The 21,209-nt window shown below is 41.0% G+C and overlaps 1 protein-coding gene and 1 pseudogene across 3 annotated transcripts in view; both read left to right on the plus strand.

The window, feature by feature from the left end:
- Positions 1-21,209, plus strand: part of Erc2 (ELKS/RAB6-interacting/CAST family member 2) — an 822,395-nt gene that overhangs the window by 44,665 nt on the left and 756,521 nt on the right. The gene's annotated exons all lie outside the window — the stretch shown is intronic.
- Positions 5,303-21,209, plus strand: part of LOC114609712 — a 35,556-nt pseudogene continuing 19,649 nt past the window's right edge.

A 21,209-nucleotide genomic window follows, 5' to 3' on the forward strand; every position in this document is an offset into this window, starting at 1 on the left:
CACTCCCTCTTTCTCTCCCTCTCTCTCTCTTTCTTTCTTTCTTTCTGTAATTGAAAATCAAATCTAGTGTTAAATTCATTTATAACTGTAGACATTTGGGTTAGGACAACCAAGGATTTTGGCTTATCAAGTAAGAGTTATTTGGGTACCCACTGTTTCTAGTTATCTAGTGTTTCTAGTTATAGTTAAGAAAGCTCTGCTGAAGTCTAAGAAGTCCTTTCTACCCTTCTACCATTTCATGAATAGTAGCAGAAACCAGTTCCCATTTTCTGTGTCGACAGAGTAAGGAACACAGCATAGGTATATGTAGTTTGAGATAAGCAATTGACTACTTCAGTCTTTACCAGGGACTCAGTTTAGTCTAGAGAAGGAAACTTCTTGCTACATTTGTTCATTAGAAGACTTGCTGATATCAGTGTTATCTTTCTCCCTCTTCTGCAGAAGCCTAGCCATAGGCCAGGAGAATGGACACACTGTGCCCCCAATTTTCAGTTCCCTTAATGCTTCTGGAAAGGGATGGAGTGAAGCTGGGGCCGGGAAAGGTTTGAGCACTCATAGTTTTCAGACAAGCACCTGAAGTATTAGAAGTAAAGAACCTTTTAATATACCTTTCTGGCTGTCCTATGCTTGCTTGATAAATAAGAAAAGATTCTTTTAGCTTATCACGCATCGTCCATATGTACCTGAAATGAATGATGGTGATTAACAGGAATTATTGTGTGCTAACTAATGTGCCAAGGTTTTTGGCGTTTCACCTCTGTGATGGTCTCATGGAGGAGGCACTGTTAGTCAGAAGTCCCGGGTCTTAATGCAACTGAGGCAAGGCTAAGGAGGAGAACTTCTTATCCAGGGTCACAGATAACAAATGGTAGAGCTGGAGCTGAACCCAGATCGACCTCAGTGGTCAAAGCACGAGTTGACTGTAGTATAGACTGGCTAGAGCTTGCACACACGGGGAGGGGGAATCTTAGGATAAGTGTGAAGTGACGTTAGAGCCCATAGGGTCACATCCTGTGCATGTGATGAACTTTAGTGAACTTCTGATGAACTTTAGTGAGAGTCAGAACCTGGGTGCCATTCCTGAACACATCCTCAACGCTTGCTCACTAGGTGTTCTCTTCCCTTGCTGTATGTAGGCTGTAAAATGATGCTCCTTCATGGTACTTACATAGCAATTCTGTCAATCTCAGGTTTTCCTTTTACATTCGATATACCCAGTGTTAGTGTTCAGACTATTGTGAGCAGAACTGGCAGGGTAGTGTTACAGTGCCTGCTTCCTCCCCTTCTGCTCCTCTTTGATGGCGATTGGAAGTAGCATCTTTAGAGCTAGATTGCCTGGCTTTCATCCCCAGCCATGGGACTTTGGTCAGCTTAGTCTTTGAAGTTGTTTCCTCACTGTAAAGAAGATGTAGTAAGAGTGCCTACTCAGCATATACATTTTATAGGATTTCAATGTAATTGGATAGATGAAAAAGTTCATGTAAAATTATTTAGCATCACGCTAGCATGAACAAACATCTAAGTCACAGATGATGATGATTGTTGCTGTGAAGGAAGTCAGTCTAAGCACTAAAAGCAAGAGATACAGAAAGGCAGAGCAGAAGAGAAGATAGCAGAGACATGGAACTGGAACCTTGATGGCTCTGTATTTGAAACCCGTTTCCCCGTGGATTTCACATGATGCAAGAACACACTTTGTTACTAATACACAATGTGTCTAGATGTATCAGACTAGCCTTGACTAGTCAGAGCAATCCTGTTAGAAGCTTTGTGGTTACAAAAGGAATGTACTAGTCCTGTTCTCGCTTTGAGAATCAGGAGGGACATGTTATACCTAAAGACTCATTAAAAATGGGGAGAGTTGTATCTCCTATTGAAATATACATTTAAGATGTTTCCGAAGCCTGGAGAAGGAAGTAATGAAGGAAATCATAGAGAGAAGGGCCCTGGAGACAGTGTTCAGAAGGGCAGAAGGTGGGTGCAGAGATTACGGTTAGAGAGTCCCATTCCCTGTGCAAGGAGCAACCGCTAGAACATGCATGCCTAGAGATTTACTTCCTGAAGCTTGGGGACGAACGCAGGGAGGAATTTGTGCACTTTGATTTAAAGAGGAGAAAGACAAATTGGCTCATAAAGGTTATATTTTCTTAGAGGATTTTCCTCCTCTGAATCAGGAGAAGCTAATACTGTGCTTAATATAGCATGGATAACACGGATAAAGATGAGCTGTGTTTTGCTTCTGTGAGTCTTCCTGTGTGTTCTGCTCTGTGAGCTCTAGGAAGGCCACAGAAGGATGGGAATGAGCCAGGGAAGGGAGTGTGGTGTCGGTGAGACAAAGTCCAGAGAACAGAAAGACCAGAGAATACAAAGAATGAAAGTTTAGCCTTGGGCAAATACAAGGTGTTTCTTCCTCAGACCTAGGCAAGTGCTCAGAAAATGTCCGGATAATGAGACATTCCTACCTGTGAAGCAGAGGGTTTAACCCAAGAAGGTTTCTTGCTTTCACAACAAAACAGGAAACTTCAAACCTGGAATGAATCTGAACTTGGATCTGATACTAACCATGGCGTGCTAATACAACTGCAAATTACTTCTGCTTCCTGGGCTTCAGTTTCACCTGCTGTGGCATTGTGCTTTATAGAATTATCTCAAAGGATAAAATTGATTGAACTATTCCTTAACTGTTCACTATTCAAAAGTTGTCAAGAATGTTGGTGAGATAGCTCAGGTAGGTAAAGTGCATAAAGACCCTAGAATAAAACAGCTGGGTGTGGGATAGAAATCCCAACACTAGGGGAAGCAAGTGGATCTCTGGAGCTCACTGGCCTACCCTTCTTGGCAGTAGGAGAACTTGTCAAAAAAAAAAAAAAGATGGGTCATTGTCCTTTTGGCCTTCATATGTGCATGGGCATGAACACACACACACACACACACACACACACACACACACCATTTGTGAAAGTAATTAAAAGCATTCTCGGAGCATTTGAAAGTTAGTGCATAACATGATGTACATGTGGAGTTTTGATGGGGCACCTGAGATGAGACTGGCGAGGCAGAGAAGCGGGTAGACAGAGAGGCAGGTAGGCAGGGATCCTGGTGCTCCCGTGGATGCGCTGGTGGGTGCATTCCAGTGCAGCTGAGGAAGCATTCTGTTTGCCCTGTGCTGACTTAGCACTCCCACTGCCTTACTTGCTGGAGACAGGAGCCACCAGCATTTCCCTCAGGAGAAACTTTACAAGTAAAGGCTAATTTTACTTTCGCTGTTGATGGCATTTCTCAGCTATACTAATTAGCCTCCTAATAGAAATGCTACAGAAATATATTCCATGTTCCCGAGAGAGCAGAGGGGGAAAAGGTTGTTTTTAAGTAACCCAGAATAGGTTTTACCTGTAGATTCCAGATCTGCACGCTCCTCTTCTCATGACTTTCTGAAAGGGCAGACACTCTTGGCTTAGATAGACTATCTCTACCTCAAAGTCAACATGTAGATTCTGTGAGACACTCCACCTTAGTGGCTACTGCAAATAAGTGATTTTAGCAAGGCAAATGACAGTTGTATTGATGGGTTAAATGCTGTCTCTCAGCTCTTTTCTAAGAACTATTTCATTAATTTGTAGATTATATTTTCTCCCTCAGTATTTTATTATGTGTCTGGCTGCCCCCTTCTCCTACTGTCCCTCCCCCATTCCCTTCTTCCCTCTATCCATCCATCATCTATCCATCCCTTCATTAAAATAACAATTCTGAATATAGCATTTGCTTAGTAAATAGCTATTTAATGAAATATAAAACTATGCACAGCGCTAATGCCTCTCTAATTTCATTAGACTACAAGGCCTAGATCTAATTCTGGCTTTGCTACGAGCTGGCTACATAACACTGGGAATTAGTTCCCAGGATTGAAAAGTTAATGCCATGCAAAAAACCACGGTTTGGGGTTTTCCTTTATTTCTTTTTAAAAGAAAATTTATTTATTTTAATTTATGAGTATGAGATTTGCCTGCATATATATATTTTTTTTTTCTGGTTCCCGTGGAGGCCAGAAAGGGCCTTTGAGCCCCTGAAAGTAGACAGTTGTGAGCAGACGTGTGTGTACTGGGAACTCAACCCAGGTCTTCTATAAGAGCAGTCAGTGCTCTTAACCACTGTGTCATCTCTATAACCACCTGTATTTTCTTGAACATGGACAAGATATTATAGTTTTGAGTCCAGTGGGCTGGACATCCCTTAGATAGGACATAATCTCTCTGGGTTCCTGTAGTCCATCCCTTGGTTGATATACATACAGTCTTAGATTTAAGGTGAAATAACATTTCTAAATCCAGAGTGTTGGTAAACTGTAGACAATGATGCTCTCGCCCAGTCCTGAGTAAGAACCCCGACTCCACATGTATGTATGTGCAAGAGCAGCTTAATGACTCTTTGGTCTCACAGAGTTTAGGAGCCACTCATTCAGATCTGGAAAATGGGAGGAGAGATAACTAATGCATATCAGGCATTGGTTAATTTTCAGAAGCTGAGACATGATCCTGGGTGGAGGTGGCTGGCTGGTGCCTAGCTGGGGGAGAGAAAGATTAGATTTCCTAGATGAAAGGCCTGGAAGCCAAGGGAGAGAGAGCTCTTACTAAGAGTTCAGTGTAGACAAAGGTGCCACCTCCTCATGGTAAGAAGGCAGATGCAGAATCCCCTGTGCAGAGCTCGATTTGTAAGAGGGACGTAACCGCCTTTGTTTTACTGATGACTGGAATCTGTACAGCTGTTTGTGGTTCTTGACCTTCCTGGCAAAGCACAGGCAGATACAGCTGTGATGTACTCAGCATCCCAAGCCTGGCTCTTCTAAGGACATCACTCATTTCAATAGTACTTAACTTCATCCCTGCAGCTGCTTTCAGGTTCATGTTGGGTACATGAGATCATGCAGTGTTTACACGTGTGCATCACTTGTCTCTGTGTTTAAGTCCACTGTTACAACTTGAGCAGATAACCACTATAAGTGACAGTTATTTGGCTTGGAGGGAGAATTCCCCACAGAAGTTCCTTGCCATTCTTAAGTCCGAATACCATATAGAAGAAGCCTGTTAGAGCTGTCTCTATAGCAGAAGGTGCTTGCTTACTTCATAAGGAGCATTATTCTTTGACCACAGTGTAGTTTGTTGTACACATATCCATCCGAAAGTAATCTAAGTTTGTTAGGGGTTTATGTAGGTGGTTGGTGACTGAATTATGTTATTCCCTTCTCCCCTCCTCAGTGCCTATGTAGGAGAAAGGACACTTAAAAAGGTCAAAAGGGTGGCGGGATATGACTGTGTTGATGAATGTGGAACAGCCCATGCTTATACCTCTATGCAAGATTCTCCAGTTAGGTGTGAGAACTTGCTTCTGCATCTACCCTGATCCCAGGCTGGTTATGTCTGTTGCGTTGGGAACCATGTAGTTTCCACACTCAGGGAGAACTTGGAGCTAGAGAGGGAAGGTGGCTTTGGTGTCTTACCATACAAATCCCAGAAATGTGTGGGTAGAGGAGGGTTGGTAGGGCCCTGTCCTCTGAGGCTAGAAAGTAGGGTGATGGGTATGCTTCCTAGGGAAGCACTGTTGCCTCTGGAGTGAAGGAAGATGGAAGCTTGGGTCTGGTTTGTCTTGTTGGGGCTCCACATCAAAGGATGGGATGTAGAGGACAGCCGGGAGCCATCTGCATCACGGTGACCTTGTCCCTTAACACAGCATACCCTAATAAATATCTCTGTATTTGGAAAGAAATATTAGATACTCCTTTAGGGGCAGCAACAAGGAGTGACTGAGGGGGACAAGGGGTTGACTAGAGCCTCACAAGAAATTGAGAAATGGGACCTGTTGCTCATTCTACAACTAAGCCCTACTAATATGCCTGTCATGTTTTCCTAAGCATGGCCAGGGTCCTGATTTCATAACACCACTTCTTAGTAGCTAAATAGGTGTTAGAAGAGAATCATAGCAAGACCTAACACTTATTGATAACTTACTACATGCCAGCCACAGATATTGACTCATTTGTCACTCTTGATGACATCGTGAGATAGGTGTGGTTTTTGTTCCCTCTTTTGTAGATGAAAAATCCGAAAGTACCATATAGGTAGCTTGGAAATGGTGGATCAATGAGGAAATACTAGGAGTTGAGGCCTTGTTAGGGGAGAAGCGTCATTGGCGAGAGACTTGAGGTTTTAAAAGTCCATCACATTCCCAATTAGCTCTGTCTGCCTCATGGTGTATCCTCTCTGCTACAGTTCCAGCACCATTTCTGTCTGCCTGCTGTTGTGCTTCCTGCCATGATGGTCATGGACTCTGACCCACTGGACCCTTGAGCTCTCATGAAATGCTTTCTGTTATGCGTTGCCTTGGTCATGGTATTCTGTCACACCAACAGAAAAGGAACTAAGACAACATGAAAGGGAAAGAGGAGTAGTGCCCAAGGCGTGTTCTCCTGGCCTTTCAGAGTTGCTCTTTCAGCCACACACATACAAATCTATAGGAAGGGTAATACTGTAGACGTCAAGGGAAAGATACTGCTTAAAAAGGAATGCTCATGAATGTTACCATGGTGAAACTGGAAGAGTGTTGCCCAGCGTGCTGTTGGCATTGTTATAAACAAGCAAGTTGAGGGCAGAGATCCTTGCCAAGAGAATCAATGTGCGTATTGATCCCAGTAAGCACTCAGAGCTGGGATAGCTTCTTAAAATGCCTGAAGAAAAGCATACTTGATCTTGGCCAGATGGCTGAGAAGCAATCCTGAAGGAAGATGATCCAAAAAAAAAAGAAGGAAGCCAAAGAGAAAGTCTCCAAGGTTCAATTGCAATGCGGCCTGCTCCACACAGAGAAGCAGTCTGAGAAGCAGTGTGCAGGATCCTGTAACTTGTCCCTTAGGAAAATCATGCCATAAGAGATGTAAAATCCTAAGAGCTGACAGTAAGAGCTCTCCCTCCAAACAACCCATCCCAAAGTTCTTGTAGTAAGCCCTGGGTCTGCAACGTTGATGAACATTACTGGGCTCCAGTTTCCTCCTTTGTAAAATGGACCAAACGTGATATTATAGGGTTACCAAGCGAGCGGCTGTGTTAGTGCTTAGAACAAGGCTGTGTGCTGGCTGTGATCTCCATCTCTTCCATTTGGTATCGAAGCTCATGCCTATGATTTTAATAGAGGAGAGAACTTTGAAGAGAGGTGTTTGAAACATGGCAAGAAACAGCCCACAAGAAGACTATTTTTTCTATCCTATTTTAAATTAGGATGTCCAAATGTGTCTGAGATGTGAGGATTATACCTTCCGGCGTGCTGAAACAATTTTTGGCCATATCTTTTTAGACATGGAGCCGAGCTTTGAGCAGAGTGGGGCTGTGCTCACGTCGGAGGAGGCAGACGAGCAGATGGAAGGTGGTGGAGGGAGCATCCCGATGTGCGTGTGGAGGAGGCGTTAATATTTCAACATCCTTCTCATTATTTGCAGATAATTTTATGAGAGATTTTCAGAGATGCTCAGTTTTTTTCCTCCTCTGAGTGACATAAAACTGTCACAAGTCAGTCTATTAAGCCAAGTAACTTTGCAGTCCTCTGTTTGGGAATTGACTGAGTCCCAGTTTTATAGCAAAAGCGAAGCTTAGCTCTCTAGATTCTGAGTTTCTTTTCCTGAGGTAATTTATCGTCTTGCAAAATTCACTCAGCAGCCTGGACTCTGCAAGGTCAAGTTTTGGCTTTGGTCTTCTGTGAGAAATAGCTCAGCTAATTGTTTTGTATTTATATTGTGTTCCTAGTCTATCCTAGGCTATGAGGAGACGGAGGTGAAGGTATTGCATTGATTCTTAAAACTGGAACATGGTTCAAGGCTGACCTTCAAAGTAAATAATCACAGCATGGTGTAATAACTGCTTGGAGCAGTTCAGAGGAGGCCTCTGGAGGTAGATAGACCTGGCTTAGGCAGATATACCCAGCTTTAAAAGCTGCCTCTGCAAACCTCCAAGACCCAAACCAACTGTCCACTTGTCTCTGTTATCACTAATCAACTATTGAACTCTCCAAATTCCTAGATTAACGTCTGCAAACCAGGAAAACAAGACAGTTGTTTCTCCAGTAGTGTGACAATCTACCCAGAGTACTAAAGGTGTAGTAAATGCTCAGTAAATATTTGTCATTAATGTAGGTATAGAGTACCACAGGATGCGTTCTCTTTAGAGTGATGGTGCTAAGTTATTCATATGGCTTGATTCCTACCCATCACAGTGCAGGGTATGTTTAATGACTATGCACTTTATTTCTTGTCTTTAAATCTTTCATCAAAGTTCATTTACTAAATTTACATTCTGTATCACAGGGACATAAATTAAGATCCATTTGCTCTCCATATATTCAGAAATTTAACCTTTTGGATAGAGTTTTGCATATAATTTTTTTCATAAAACCATCTCTGTATACTTTCAGGTACTAACAGCTGCTGAAAAAGATATCCTGTTTTGGGCTGTAAGACAATTTAGAGGCTCTGTTTTGAGAAAATAAGAAGCCCTGGGCCTGCAATTCCCTCAGAAGGTTGAAATACCAAGGATGGTACACAGTGAAGCCACGTTCCCACCAAAAGTAAAAAGAAGTTAGCCAGAATGGCTGACAGAACAGTCCTTAGGTGGGTGTAAAGATGACAGTGATGACCCTAGGTCTGCTTGTGTGTCCTTCCCATGTTAGGTAAACCAGCTTCTTGGGAAAAGTCATGTTTTTTGGGTTGTGGGAAGAGGAGCATGATTCCTGCTGAAGACTGAGGTAGCATAGAAATGGCTTGCTTAGAGTAAGCTCTGAACAGATGCCGTGAGTACTCAAAAGGCATTAAAAGTGACATTATCTTCCAGAAATTTGGAAAAAGGGTCCGAGGTACATCTGGGTTTCAAGGAGTTTAGGAGACCAGGTGACTCCATGTGGAAGCAGTGGGAAGTTTAAGTTTTTATTCAGGTTCTGGTTTGAGTAGTGGTGTCATTTCTTCTTATCTCCAGCCAGCTTATTCTTTTTATAGTCCATGTTAAATTACTATAAAAAATTAAATATCACTAGCCTTTTATACTACCAGAGCTCCTTTCCCTCCAGGTGTAACAGAAACCTGAACAGCAGGCACAGTTTGGTGAATTTAGCTTTAAGAAAAAAAAAAAAAAAAACAGATGAAGCCCTGGGCAAGAGACAGGCCAAGGTTCTGTGCTAGGTCTGGCCCAATGAGCAAAAGGAGGCGGGGTCTCTCTGTTCTTGGTTGCCACCTCTGCCCCTTAGGTTTAGAAGGCAGAAACTCTAGGAAGAGTTTGTGATAGGTAGTTTGGAAACCAATTTAGTAGTAATGTGGAAAGGAATGTTCTAGACATGGAGGTATGATTTGGTTCATGACTGTTGCCCTGGGTTGTTTCAGCCCCAGCTCCTCCCAGGCCCTGCCTCAGGTCTCAGGTGTGTAAGCTGGTGGTTACTGGAGAGACTTGGTGCGTGTGTCTTGGCATCCGCAGGCATCGTCAGTCTTCCTGTTGACACGTGGGATCCTCTCAGTCTTCCTTTTCCATCTCTTCCTCCTCCCTCTTATCCTCCTCCTCTTTTTCTTCTTTTTCGTCCTCCTCCCACCATCTCCCCACCCCACCCCACCTCACCCTCACCCTGTGTGTTTTTTGTCCAGTAGTAAGTAAACATCCATTACTTGCAGATTTATAAAATGTTTCCATAAAAACAGTGACCATTAATAGATGTTGAGGGAATGTGCTGGCATCTTGGCGTTCTGACCATTACAGAGCACGTATGTCTGGATAGGAATGTGGCACAAGTAGGGTACATTGGTACGTGGCCTGGACATGAGCTCTCTTTTCTGTCCCTGCTTCTCCATTAGTAGTCTTCAGTCTGTGTCCTTGAGCAAGGGACTTAGCCTTTGAGCTTTTTCCATTTCTTAGGTCTAAAATAAAGATAATGCCAGTGCCTACCTCATGGGAGTATATGAGGATTAGATTAATCAAAACTTGTAAAATGCTGCGAGCTGAGATGACCACGGAGTGGGGCAATCAAACACATGTAAATATTTTTAGTTTTACTTTTTAACAAGGCAGTTTGAAACTTGGAAACTGCTAGAGTTGTGGCAGTAGGCTGAAACCACCCTTTGAAGGGGGTTCAGGGGCACACAGGGTGAAGTGAACATAAATCTAGTATTCATAAAAACAGACGTTCATTGTATGTGATCCTCTGAAGATATGTTGTGAGCACTGTGAACAGTGCAGAGCCTCTTGTGGGTTTTCTGTAGGGAACATTGGTTAGGAAGGCTTCCCTGCAGAAGTGGGACTTGAGCTTCCATATGAGAGCAGGAAGAGGACTTAAATGGAAGAAGAAAAACAAGGAGGCTGGTAATGGGCAAACAGCATGTGTGGGAACAGAGAGAAACTGGAGCTCGGAATATGTGTACCCATAGTCATATCCTAGGGTGATGGGTGGACCCCATTACTAGGGATTCTGATACAATTGTTGAGATATGGCCTGGGTGTATATCTCTTTTCTTTTCAGGCTTTCCACCTGACACTAACCTATAGGTAGAGTAGAAACTAATGCTCTTGGATTGTTAGAAACGTAAACTCACAAGTTCTGGGACCCACACTCAGTGAGTCAGGATGTGTTTTAGCAAGATCCACAGGTGATATGTATACACATACATTGAGAAGCTTTGGTGTATGCATAAACTCACCCAAAGTAGATTCAAAGAATCCATTTCTGAGTTCTGCCCCAGGAAATATTGATTTGGGAGGTCCAGCACAGCATCATCATGCCTGAGAAACACCTGTCTGGTTCTGACAAAGTTGGCTTGAGGCAAGCTTTAAGAGGGTGTGGTGAGATGCTGAGATGGGTCAGGATGGGAGGAGAAAGTAGACTTGAACTTTAGCCTGACACATCCTGGGTCCACGTATGGAATGTTGGTATTCTTTGATTTTTTTTAAGCTTTAAATAAAACCTGGTGAAAAGACAGTGTTTACGCTAGGAATACTAGACAATGGGTAAAAGTCATTGGAAGTAGGAAGATTACCAGCACAGGTCCCTCTGGACTTGTCTTTATTGACTCCGGACACCAATTGTTTTATGTGGCACAGAAAATAAAACGACACTTATCCTCTCCATTTTAATTTTCCAGATGGCCTCCAGGAAAATTTCCAAGTAGAAATTAAATTTATTCAGTTCAAGAACCCACTGGGAAGATGATATAGTCACAGAAAAAGCCAAGTCTCATTGACTTTGAACTCAATGTCTTTCTGAATTATTGTCTCTCTAGGTTTTAAAAGCTCTGCTTACTTTTTGCTTTTCATGACTCTCCTGCATCTTTCTGACTTCCATTTGAGTTAATTGTCCTTTTGATTTGTATGATGAAGTTAAAAGATAACCTGATAATGACTTTTTGAAAACTGCATACTTCGAGAGCAAACATTGATTACTTAGTCTGACTTTTCTCCTCCTCCTTTCCTGTCAGAAACACAATAATATGGTTCTAGTTGGTGACAGTTTTGACAATGTCTAATGTGTATCTCCTTAGGTATTTTGTGTTGTGAACAGGATTGGCTTGACTTGTATAAAGCTTACTACAAACTTAAAGATGGCCCAGCAGCAAATTAATCAAGCACAAGGTTCTTGTAAGCTCTGTCTTTGGAGCTCCATAGGTCCTACTCATGAAACCAGTCTGCGTCGGAAGTTTGCTGAAGCTTGTGAGGAATCACAGTTAACGCAAGAGAACATAACTGTACTTTTTTCCCTTCATTTTCTCTCATTTTTGGTCTTGCTTCTCACCCATTGTGGTAGAGGTAAGAGTGCCTAGAAGTTCATGTTCTTTTGATTAAGAAGAAAACAGCCGCCGGGCGGTGGTGGCGCACACCTGTAATCCCAGCACTTGGGAGGCAGAGGCAGTAGGATTTCTGAGTTCGAGGCCAGCCTGGTCTACAGAGTGAGTTCCAGGACAGCCAGGACTACACAGAGAAACCCTGTCTCAAAAAACCAAAACAAACAAACAGAGAAAAAACCAGCTACACAGATGAACTGAACATTTTTGGAGGCATAAATAGGCACCTTGTTCTTGGAATGAAATTGGCAAGTTGCTATCAAGAGGTTTAAAATATTCATGATACTCTGAACCAGTGACTGTTCTTCTAGGAATTATATGCACACAAGTAAAGTGATTTTCATCAAAATTGTTTTATATTAAAAATTGACAAAATCCCAGCACTTGAGCAGAGAGTCAGAGAAGCAGAGACAGACAGGGTGGGTGAGGGAGAGAGAGAGAGAGGCAGAGGGGCAGAGGGGCAGAGGGGCAGAGGGGCAGAGGGGCAGAGAGATCTCCATGTATTCAAGGCCAATCCAGTCTACATAGCTAGTTCCAGGCCAGCTAGTTCTAGCATAAATATATAACAGTGGAGGGTTATAATGTAATGAAATACCACTCAGACATTTAGATTTGAAGAATAAATAATGACAAGGGGGTCTATCTATCTATCTATCTATCTATCTATCTATCTATCTATCTATCCTGTCTCTAGGTATTACTGATTATCTTTGATCCTTTTTTTCCAGTCAGCACAGTAGTCCACCTTGGCTATGTGGATGCTGACTTTGCTCAGGGCCACTGCCCATGCTGGGGCTGCTGTTCTTCAGTCATCTTTATCCAATGGGCCCACCTCTTGTTTTCTAGACCTCCCTGGCTGGTTTCCTATGCCTTCTTCTTTTTTTTTTTTTTTAATGTGGTATTTACTTTATATAGGTGTTCTGCCTGCGTGTATGTCTGTGTACCTTGCTCATGTCTGGTACCATCAGAGGCTAAAAGAGGGCATCAGTTTCCCTGGAACTGGAGTTATAGATGGCTGTGAGTTGCTGTGTGGATGTTGTGAATCGAATCCCCCAGGTACTCCAGAAAAGTAGCCAGTGTTCTGAACAGCTGAACCCTCTCTTCAGCCCTCATGCCCCATTTTTTATGTTGGCTAATGTAGACTCATTTGCATGTGCAGTTTACATACTCTCAACCTTTCTGTTTCCTGTCAGGAGCTTTCTTCAAATCACTCAACCACATGTTGAAATCTATCCATCTATTAAACCAATATAAATGCTACTTCCTTTGATAATCATTTTCCATTGTAATTATCTCAGTTAGAAATGACTTCCTCCTCTGAATTTTTGTAGTACATTTATGGTATTAGTTATATTGTATGCTTTTTGTATTGCATTCCATCATAATTAGTTGCAATAATAATATGCAAGTCTTCTCTTTTTCCATTGTCCCTCCAGGAGACAACCTTGTGTTGCTTATCTTTAAATCAATTGTGTTGCCTTAAGAGTCATTTGATATGTATTTTTATGATGTAGTAGTAAAACTAAGAAAGGGATGGGTGTTTTGTTTTGTTGGTTTGTTTTTGAGACTGACAGAATCGCATCCTGTTACTCAGACTGACCTACAAACTTGTAACAGTTTGTTGCCTCAGTCTCCCAATCACTGAGATTAGAGGAATGAGCTGTTTTATCTACAGGAGTGAATCTTAAAAGTTGTAGATTTATAGAACTAATTTAGTGAAATAAAAGTGAACTGATTTATAAAATATACATCTTCCACACATGTGTTGTGTAATAATTTTCTTTACTGGTCATGCTACTCATTTATGTGGAATATATTTGAAACATCAAGAGGAAGGTACTCTGAAACACTAAACCATTGGATATAAGTGGTAAGAACTTATAAGAGGGGACTTCTTTTGTTCATGCGAGAATTGATTTCCTAGAAGCAAGTATTCATTTTTGTCTGTTTGTTTCAGTGTGAGTGTACGTGTACGTATGTATATATCTATATCTTAATGTAAAGACAACCTTTTTTTTAGTTAATTAAGTTGTTTGGATATAAACAAGAACATATTTTCTTCTTATCACCAAGTATCAGCATAGAGGAAAGATGTAGGGGAAACCAGCTGTTTTTCAATCTTTGTGGCAGTGTAAAGGTCACCTCCCAGGTTTTGCTGGGAAATGTCTGTTGGGTGCAGTATTGCATTTTGAATTATGGGGTAGTTTTACACATCAGTGCCATTTAGGTGGATTGATAGCTGCACTAGAACATAGTCACCAATAGGAGTGGGTTCATGTCAGTTGGAAGGAAGTAGGTTCTGTGGGTCTCTAAGTCTCTGTCCTGGCCTTCCTTTTGCTTAGTATTTTGGGTGGTTAGGAGGAAGAGGGGCTTGTTTGTGAAGCTGTCAAGGTTGGATACAAGAGTTAGGAAACATTGAGAACTAGATGAAACAGAAGGCAAATGCCATCAAGATTAAGTTTAACAAACATAGGAATTGAGTGTCCCTTAACCAGAATGCTTGGAATCAAAATAATTTAGATTTCAATTTTTTAAAAAGGAGTTTAGAATATTTGCATAGAATTTACCAAGTTAAACATCTCCAGTCTTGAAAACTTGAAACCCAAAAGCCTCCAAAATTTGAAACATTTGAGTGTTAACAAAACACTTGGGTAGTTTTAGACTTGAGGATTTAGGGATGCTCAACTTGCATATTTTGGGATACAGCTTTAAGTAACTACTCCTGCCACCCACCCTGGATCTGTGGTATGTATGTATGAATTAGCTATTAGCTACAGTTCAATGGAGAAAGGTTAAAGAACTTGCTGACCAGGTTTATAATGTACCTTTGGTGTAATATAGCTGGCAGAAAATGATTACATAACTGCAGAACTAATACATGCTAAGGCTATGCTGAAAGGTCGGGCTTTCAGTTCAGAGAGTCTGGGAACCTCATTTTAAGCTCTTTTGAAGTATCAACCTCTTATATTCTTTTTAAAGAGAATGCATAAACTGTCTCCCACATATTTTTATTGATCCTTTGAGAACTCCATACAGTGCATTCTGGATGTATTCCCACTTGTTCCCATTACCACCCCTCCCCTCCCTCATCTCTTGCCACTCAACACCGACATCACTTTTGTCCCTTCTTTCCCCATCTAGTCCAGTTTGTGTTGCCCCTTGTGTTGTGGTCGGCTTACCTGGTGTCATCTCTGTTGATTCAAAAAAACACAGCTCTCACCTGAAGAGGAGTAAGACGTAGTTTATTCTGGAGCCATTGAGAGTGACCATGGGCTGAGAACACATATTTGGGTTACTTTCAATTCCATGATCCAACATGGAAACAGATTCACGAAGTTCTATAGTTTTACAAAACAAGGAAGTCATATGTCAAGACAAATTTGAAATACATTGGTGAAGGCTACAGTAAGTAGGGGAAGCTTTTCTACACATCTCAGATGCTATCTGATGACATTGTTAGCTTTGCATTGGGGAAAGCTAGGAGTCTGCTAATTTAATAGAGTCCAAAAGATTTTTTATCTGCTGGTCACCGGGATGTTAGTTCTGACACAGAGATGGTCAAGGAATGGCTATTCAGAGAGATAAAGCAATTAGCCTCCTGACCTATAGCTTCCCCACATTTCCACATCCCCATAGTTTTAATGAGTAAGTCGTTTTAGACACATCTTATTTCCTGAATTCATACATTAAAAAACCCCGACTCTCTCTTAGAAACCATAAAATGCCAATAGCTCTTCAGCTAGCGATAACATTTCATGTCCACCTTACTGTATCCCTCTATGTTTGTGGTCTTGCCATAATCGCTGTGAATTTGCATGTATATCATGTGCATCTACTCTGTTGTGCTTGGAGACCCTGTTTCCTTGATGTTACAGACCACCTATGGCGTTTTCAATCTTTCTGCATCTTCTTCCGCAAAGATCCATGAGCATTGATGAGAGGGTTATTTTATTCCTGTCCTATTTAGGGCTGAGAATGCCACAGTCCTTTATTTTCTGCACATTGTCAAGTTGGGGGAGGGCCTCTATGTTAACTGCCAATAATGGCAGGGAGAGGCTTCTTTGATAAGGGTTGGGAGATACTCTGATCTAAGGGTATTGCAATAGACCATTAGTAGTCATTTAACTTTGAATCTTCAGATGTATGTGTTCCATTTGGAATACTCTTTTGTTCTATATATACATGAGACATGAAGGCAGTGATTCGGATTACTGGAGATTTGGAACCTCCATCAGATGATGGGATTAATCTGGAGAGGTATGGACTTCTGAAAAGACTAACCCCAGCTCTTTGAGTTTTTCTGGGAGATATTTCACCAACTTCAGAGTACATGGGTAATCTGTAGTCTTCTTAAGATAAAGAGTGTGGTTAAGTGGGGTTGGGATGGGCTCATGATTCTGTATGTCAAAAAGGTTTTGGGTAGGGCTGATGCTGCTTGTCTATGGTTAACATTTGGGATGACAAGGCGCAGAGGTAGCTATGCTCCATTGGAGCACTGTAATGGCGGAGATAGTCTACAAGGAAGGATGTTGAAGTAGAGATAAGTATCGATCAGGTTACAGAATAGTAATTTATATTGAAAATGACTTGTACATAACCATGTGCTTATGTTAGGGGGAGACAAATATTTGGACAAGTAGATAAGAAATTTGGATATAAGTCACTTGCAATTTGACTCTTTCTCATAGTATAAAAATCTGTTGGTTCAGTCTGTTAAACCTGAGATTTGCTAAAGGAAACCCATTTTAATATTTTAGACCAAATTTAAGCAAACGTTATTAAATATTACATATTGGCCAAGAGATGGACTTTGGTCAGGACCATTCACTGGAATTTCCCAGCTGGAATGGCTTCAAGCCACGTGTTGCAGAGGCTTATAAGGACAAACCTATTTAATCCATGTACTTTTCCATGAGGTTTTGTTATTTTCCAAGAACTACAATTCCCAGCATTCTAGGAAGCTTCCTGGTTCCTGGGCAGGTGAGGGCTTACAGGTTAATTTTGGGCCTAACAAATCTCAGATTCTTAATTTGTGAAGTGAGGGTAACTTCTACACAGTCTCTCACTTCACAAACCAGCTAGACCAAACAAGGTTGGCAGTGGTGTAATTTAAAATTAGTTGGGCTGTATAATTTCAAGCAGAGCTGGAAAAATTCTGTTTTCCAGGCACTGTTTTACCTCTACCCCATTGGAAGCAGTCTTAGAACTTCTTTGCTTTTTTCTGCTGTAATTGCTAGAGGGAAAAAACTCCAAAAGATACAAGAAAGGAAATGTGTGTGTGCGCGTACGTGTGCACAGAAATGGTTAATATAGTTAATAAAAAGGATTTACAAGTGACTGTTGAGGTTTTTCCTTAGTAGTCTTAAAAAGAGACTTTAGACTATAGGTTGTTTTGTTGTTGTTGTTTTTTTAAACATAACTTAAGACTAAATTATTTTTTTCTTTTGAGAGCTGATTGAGGCTTTAATTACATTATTTAGCCAACTAAAAATTGTCCACAGAGTAATAAACATTGTAGAAACAGATATTAGCAAAGTTGTATGTTAGTTTGTTTACAGTTTGTTAGCAGAAAATAAGTTGGCTTTTAGGAAGGAAGTCTTGATATTGCTGGTTTGTAGAAAAATTAAATGTGTTTGAAATAACCTTAGCATTTCAATTTTAGTTTAATTTTTTTATGTGCTAAAATTTTTATGGAGGATTTGAACACTGGGAAGTTAAACAGAAGCAATGACATCATCACCTTTTACTAGTTTATCACGCCACTTCTACCTCCTCTGCCTATCTCAGATACTCTACTGATCAGTTTGTGCACAGATGTCTTAGTCTCGGTGTCTGAAAGATAAAAACCTTTAAGAAAGTTCTGACTATAAACGGAAAATTAGTGACATTAAAAAAACAAACTTTAATTCAGGCAGTGCTCTGATTTCCCATTGTCTCCTAAGTGTAAAGTGTGTGTGTGTGTGTGTTTTTTTAAATTTCATTTTTTAAAAACACTTAGTGTAATTTAGGATTCAGATAAGGACCACCTGTTGTGATTGGTTGACATTTTACACTGTGTCCCCTGCCCCTATTTGTTGTTTAGTTATTGAAGAACAGGGTTGTTTGTTCTGTGGTGTTTCCAGCAGCTTGGATTTTGTTGATTACATCCCTGCAGAGAGCTGGAAATCTTTCTCTATACTTTGTGTTTCTGAAAATTGGTTGCTGAAATTAGAAGCTAGATAAGAACTGGGTTCCTTTGAGGTGGGGTGGGGATGTGGCCAGTGTTGTACATTTTGGAAAGTTAATTCTTCGATAATTCTCTTTCAGGTTAATAACGTACTTTCCTTGAATGAAAAAAAATGGCTTTGAGCTAAGGTTCTTGATCTCCTTGTTATAGAATGTGTGTGGAGTCATAGGATTGTTTTATATGAAAAATTCTGTAGTGCTTCCATAGCGTATGGGGGAAACAGATTATTCATAATTAGAAAAATATATTCATAATCAGGAAGAGAGTCTATGTGGATGCTCTAATTTGTTAGTTAAGTTTTAATTTTTAAAAGCCATAAGTAGAGAATATGATGAAATAATTTGCTGGTGTAATTGAGACTTTTCATCTTGGTTCTCCACCCCAGCCACTGTCATTCCTGTGAAGTGTCTCTGAACTGCATAGGTGTTCTTGGGACTTTAGCACATCACTCAGATTCCAAGCTTGTGTTCTTCTGTATATGTGCAGTAAACCAGAATGTCGTCAGGAGTTGTGTATTCTCAGCTTGTGTGAATCTGTATTGATCTGTGGGTCACATGGGAGTGCACAGACTCTAGAGTGTATAACCTGTGTGGAAATGTTGGCCTGCTACCTATATATCTATGATACTGAAAAATTCAATTAATTTAAATTATATGACATAACTGGCATGATGTTTAAGCCTTTGTAAAAAACTCTGTTGGGAAGGCACTTTGTCTGCCTGTGAATTCTGGGCAGGCATCATGGGAGTTACCTTAGTTATTGACTGAGTATCCACTTTGCTATGTTCTGTAATGTGGTGGTATGATGAAGCTAGAGGCAGTGTCTTAGCGGGGCCCATGCTGAGGCATCTCCCCCAAGGTACCTACCGTATGATGGGTCTAGTATAAAATGAAGTTTATTTGGGCTAAGAGAAGGGGGATGTGAAGGGAGTATAGGCAGAGAAAGAGAGACGGGGGGGGGGATGTGAAGGGAGGGAGGGAGAGAAAGAGGTCAAACAGTCCTTTTATAGAAAGCCAGGCTACCTGGCTGTTGCTAGGTAACTGTTGGGCAGAGCCTAGAAGAAATGCTAATACACTAGACATGGCCATGTTGGAAGGCATAAAAATTAGACTGAAAATTAGGAGATTTAAAATTGTAAATCTGCTGTGTTAAAATAGCAGACTTTTTTAGAAAATATAAATATATGATGACCAGTTTAATTTGAATTTTAGATATACAACGGATATATTTTTAATATCAATTCATTGGTTCCCCCTTATCTATGTTATTTTTCTTCCCAAGAACTGTTACTTTCAGTTAACCCATGGGCAAACAATATTAGACAGGAATTTCCATAGGTAAACAGCATACAAGTTTTAAATTGTATACTGTCCCGAGAAACATGACGAAATCACCCCTTGGCTTGGATAGAGTTTAAATTCTGCCCTCTTTGTTCTGTGTATCCATGCTGTGTAGATTGTCTGCCTATTGGCCACTTAGTAGGGCCATTGGTATTTGGTGTAACATATAAGATTCAGTGCCATCTCCACTTTCAACCATCTACTGGAGTAAGCATAAGAGTGACTACATGTCTCTAAGATCATAGGTGACACAGAATAAAATCTGTTTTTGTAATTCTGAAATTCAAAGTTCATTGTTGTTTTTTCTTATTTTGTTTCTGCTCTACTGGAAGCTGTTTTGTGACTTTGGACAAGAAGTTTCACTTCCCTGTGGCCTTAATTGGCACCTGTAAACCATGAGAACTGCATTAGGATTTGTCAGCTTCTTCTATTCCTCTTATAGTAACTTGACAAGAATTTTCTCAAACAAGTACAGCAAGGCAGTTGCAAAAGGTGGCTTCTTTCAGCTCTGCTTCTGGTGGAGACTGAGACTGCATCCTTTCCAACCGTTTCCCCCATATACTACAGGAGCACAAATATACTCTTAGTTTATGATGGGCACATAACTACACAGAATAAAAATTAAAATTTCCAAACTTCTTTGTGTGAAATTATGACCATGTTACTAAGATGTGACTAATAGGACTCCAGTGCAGATCATAAATCCAGCTCTGGGAAGCACACGAGGAAAGGGCGTGTCTGTCTTCCTTTATTGGCTGGAATGTGGACATTGTGGCTTGGGTTGGAGCAGCCATCCTTGCACCACGGGGCCAGTTTGGGAATAAGACAATGTGTGGTGCATCAGCAAGATGGCAGGGAACAGGCATCTGGTGTAGAGTATCAGAGCAATGCTGGATTGTGGTGTGTGTGTGTGTGTGTATATGTGTGTTAGAGTAAGACAGTTTTATCTTGTTGATTCCCTTGTTCCCTTGTTATGTGAGGCACAGCTAGATTTTGTCCTAAGTATAAAAATTAGATATCTCTATGTGGGCTACTGGTTAAAAAAAATTGTTCTGGTACAACCAACCATAAGACACATTGGTAAGATATTGTTCATTCTGTCCATACGCAAACGATAAGCAACTGCATGGTTACATAAGAGTAACAAAAACTTGTATGATCATAGCAATACATGTGTAGATATGCACTTGCCTTTGAAAGAATAGCTAAGACAATATAAAGTTAATGCTGGTCACTAGGGGCTGGGAATTACATTTAAAGCTTTATTTTTGGGGGTGGGAGAAAATGGGAGTTCACTATGTTTCCTAGGATGACTTTGATCCTCTCAGTTTAAACAATCTTCCTCCTTCAGTTTCATGAGTAGCTAGGTCTGTAGTTGCACACCATTATGCTCAGAACACATTAAACCATTTTTATCTGTCTGCCTGCCTGCCTGTCTGCCTGGATGCCTGTCTGTCTGCACATGTTTATGTATGTACTATATAGGAGACTATGTGCCATGGTTCACGTGTGGCGGTCTGAAAACAACCAGGGGAGTGGATTCTCTCCTTCTATCATGTAAATCCCTAGGCTCAAACTCAGGTGATCAGGCTTGGCAGCAATATGTTTTCCACCGAATCATCTGTGTGTGTGTGTGTGTGTATGCATGCACACACACAAGTATGTATAAGTGTTCCCACTTGTGTTGATGTTGAGTGTCTTCCTCTATTGCCCCAACCTATTTTTTTTTTCAGACAAGATTTCAGACAAGATCTCTCTCTCTCTCTCTCTCTCTCTCTCTCTCTCTCTCTCTCTCTCT

This window comes from Grammomys surdaster, unplaced genomic scaffold, assembly GCF_004785775.1.
Source record: "Grammomys surdaster isolate TR1022 unplaced genomic scaffold, NIH_TR_1.0 125979, whole genome shotgun sequence".
Lineage (NCBI taxonomy): Eukaryota > Metazoa > Chordata > Mammalia > Rodentia > Muridae > Grammomys > Grammomys surdaster.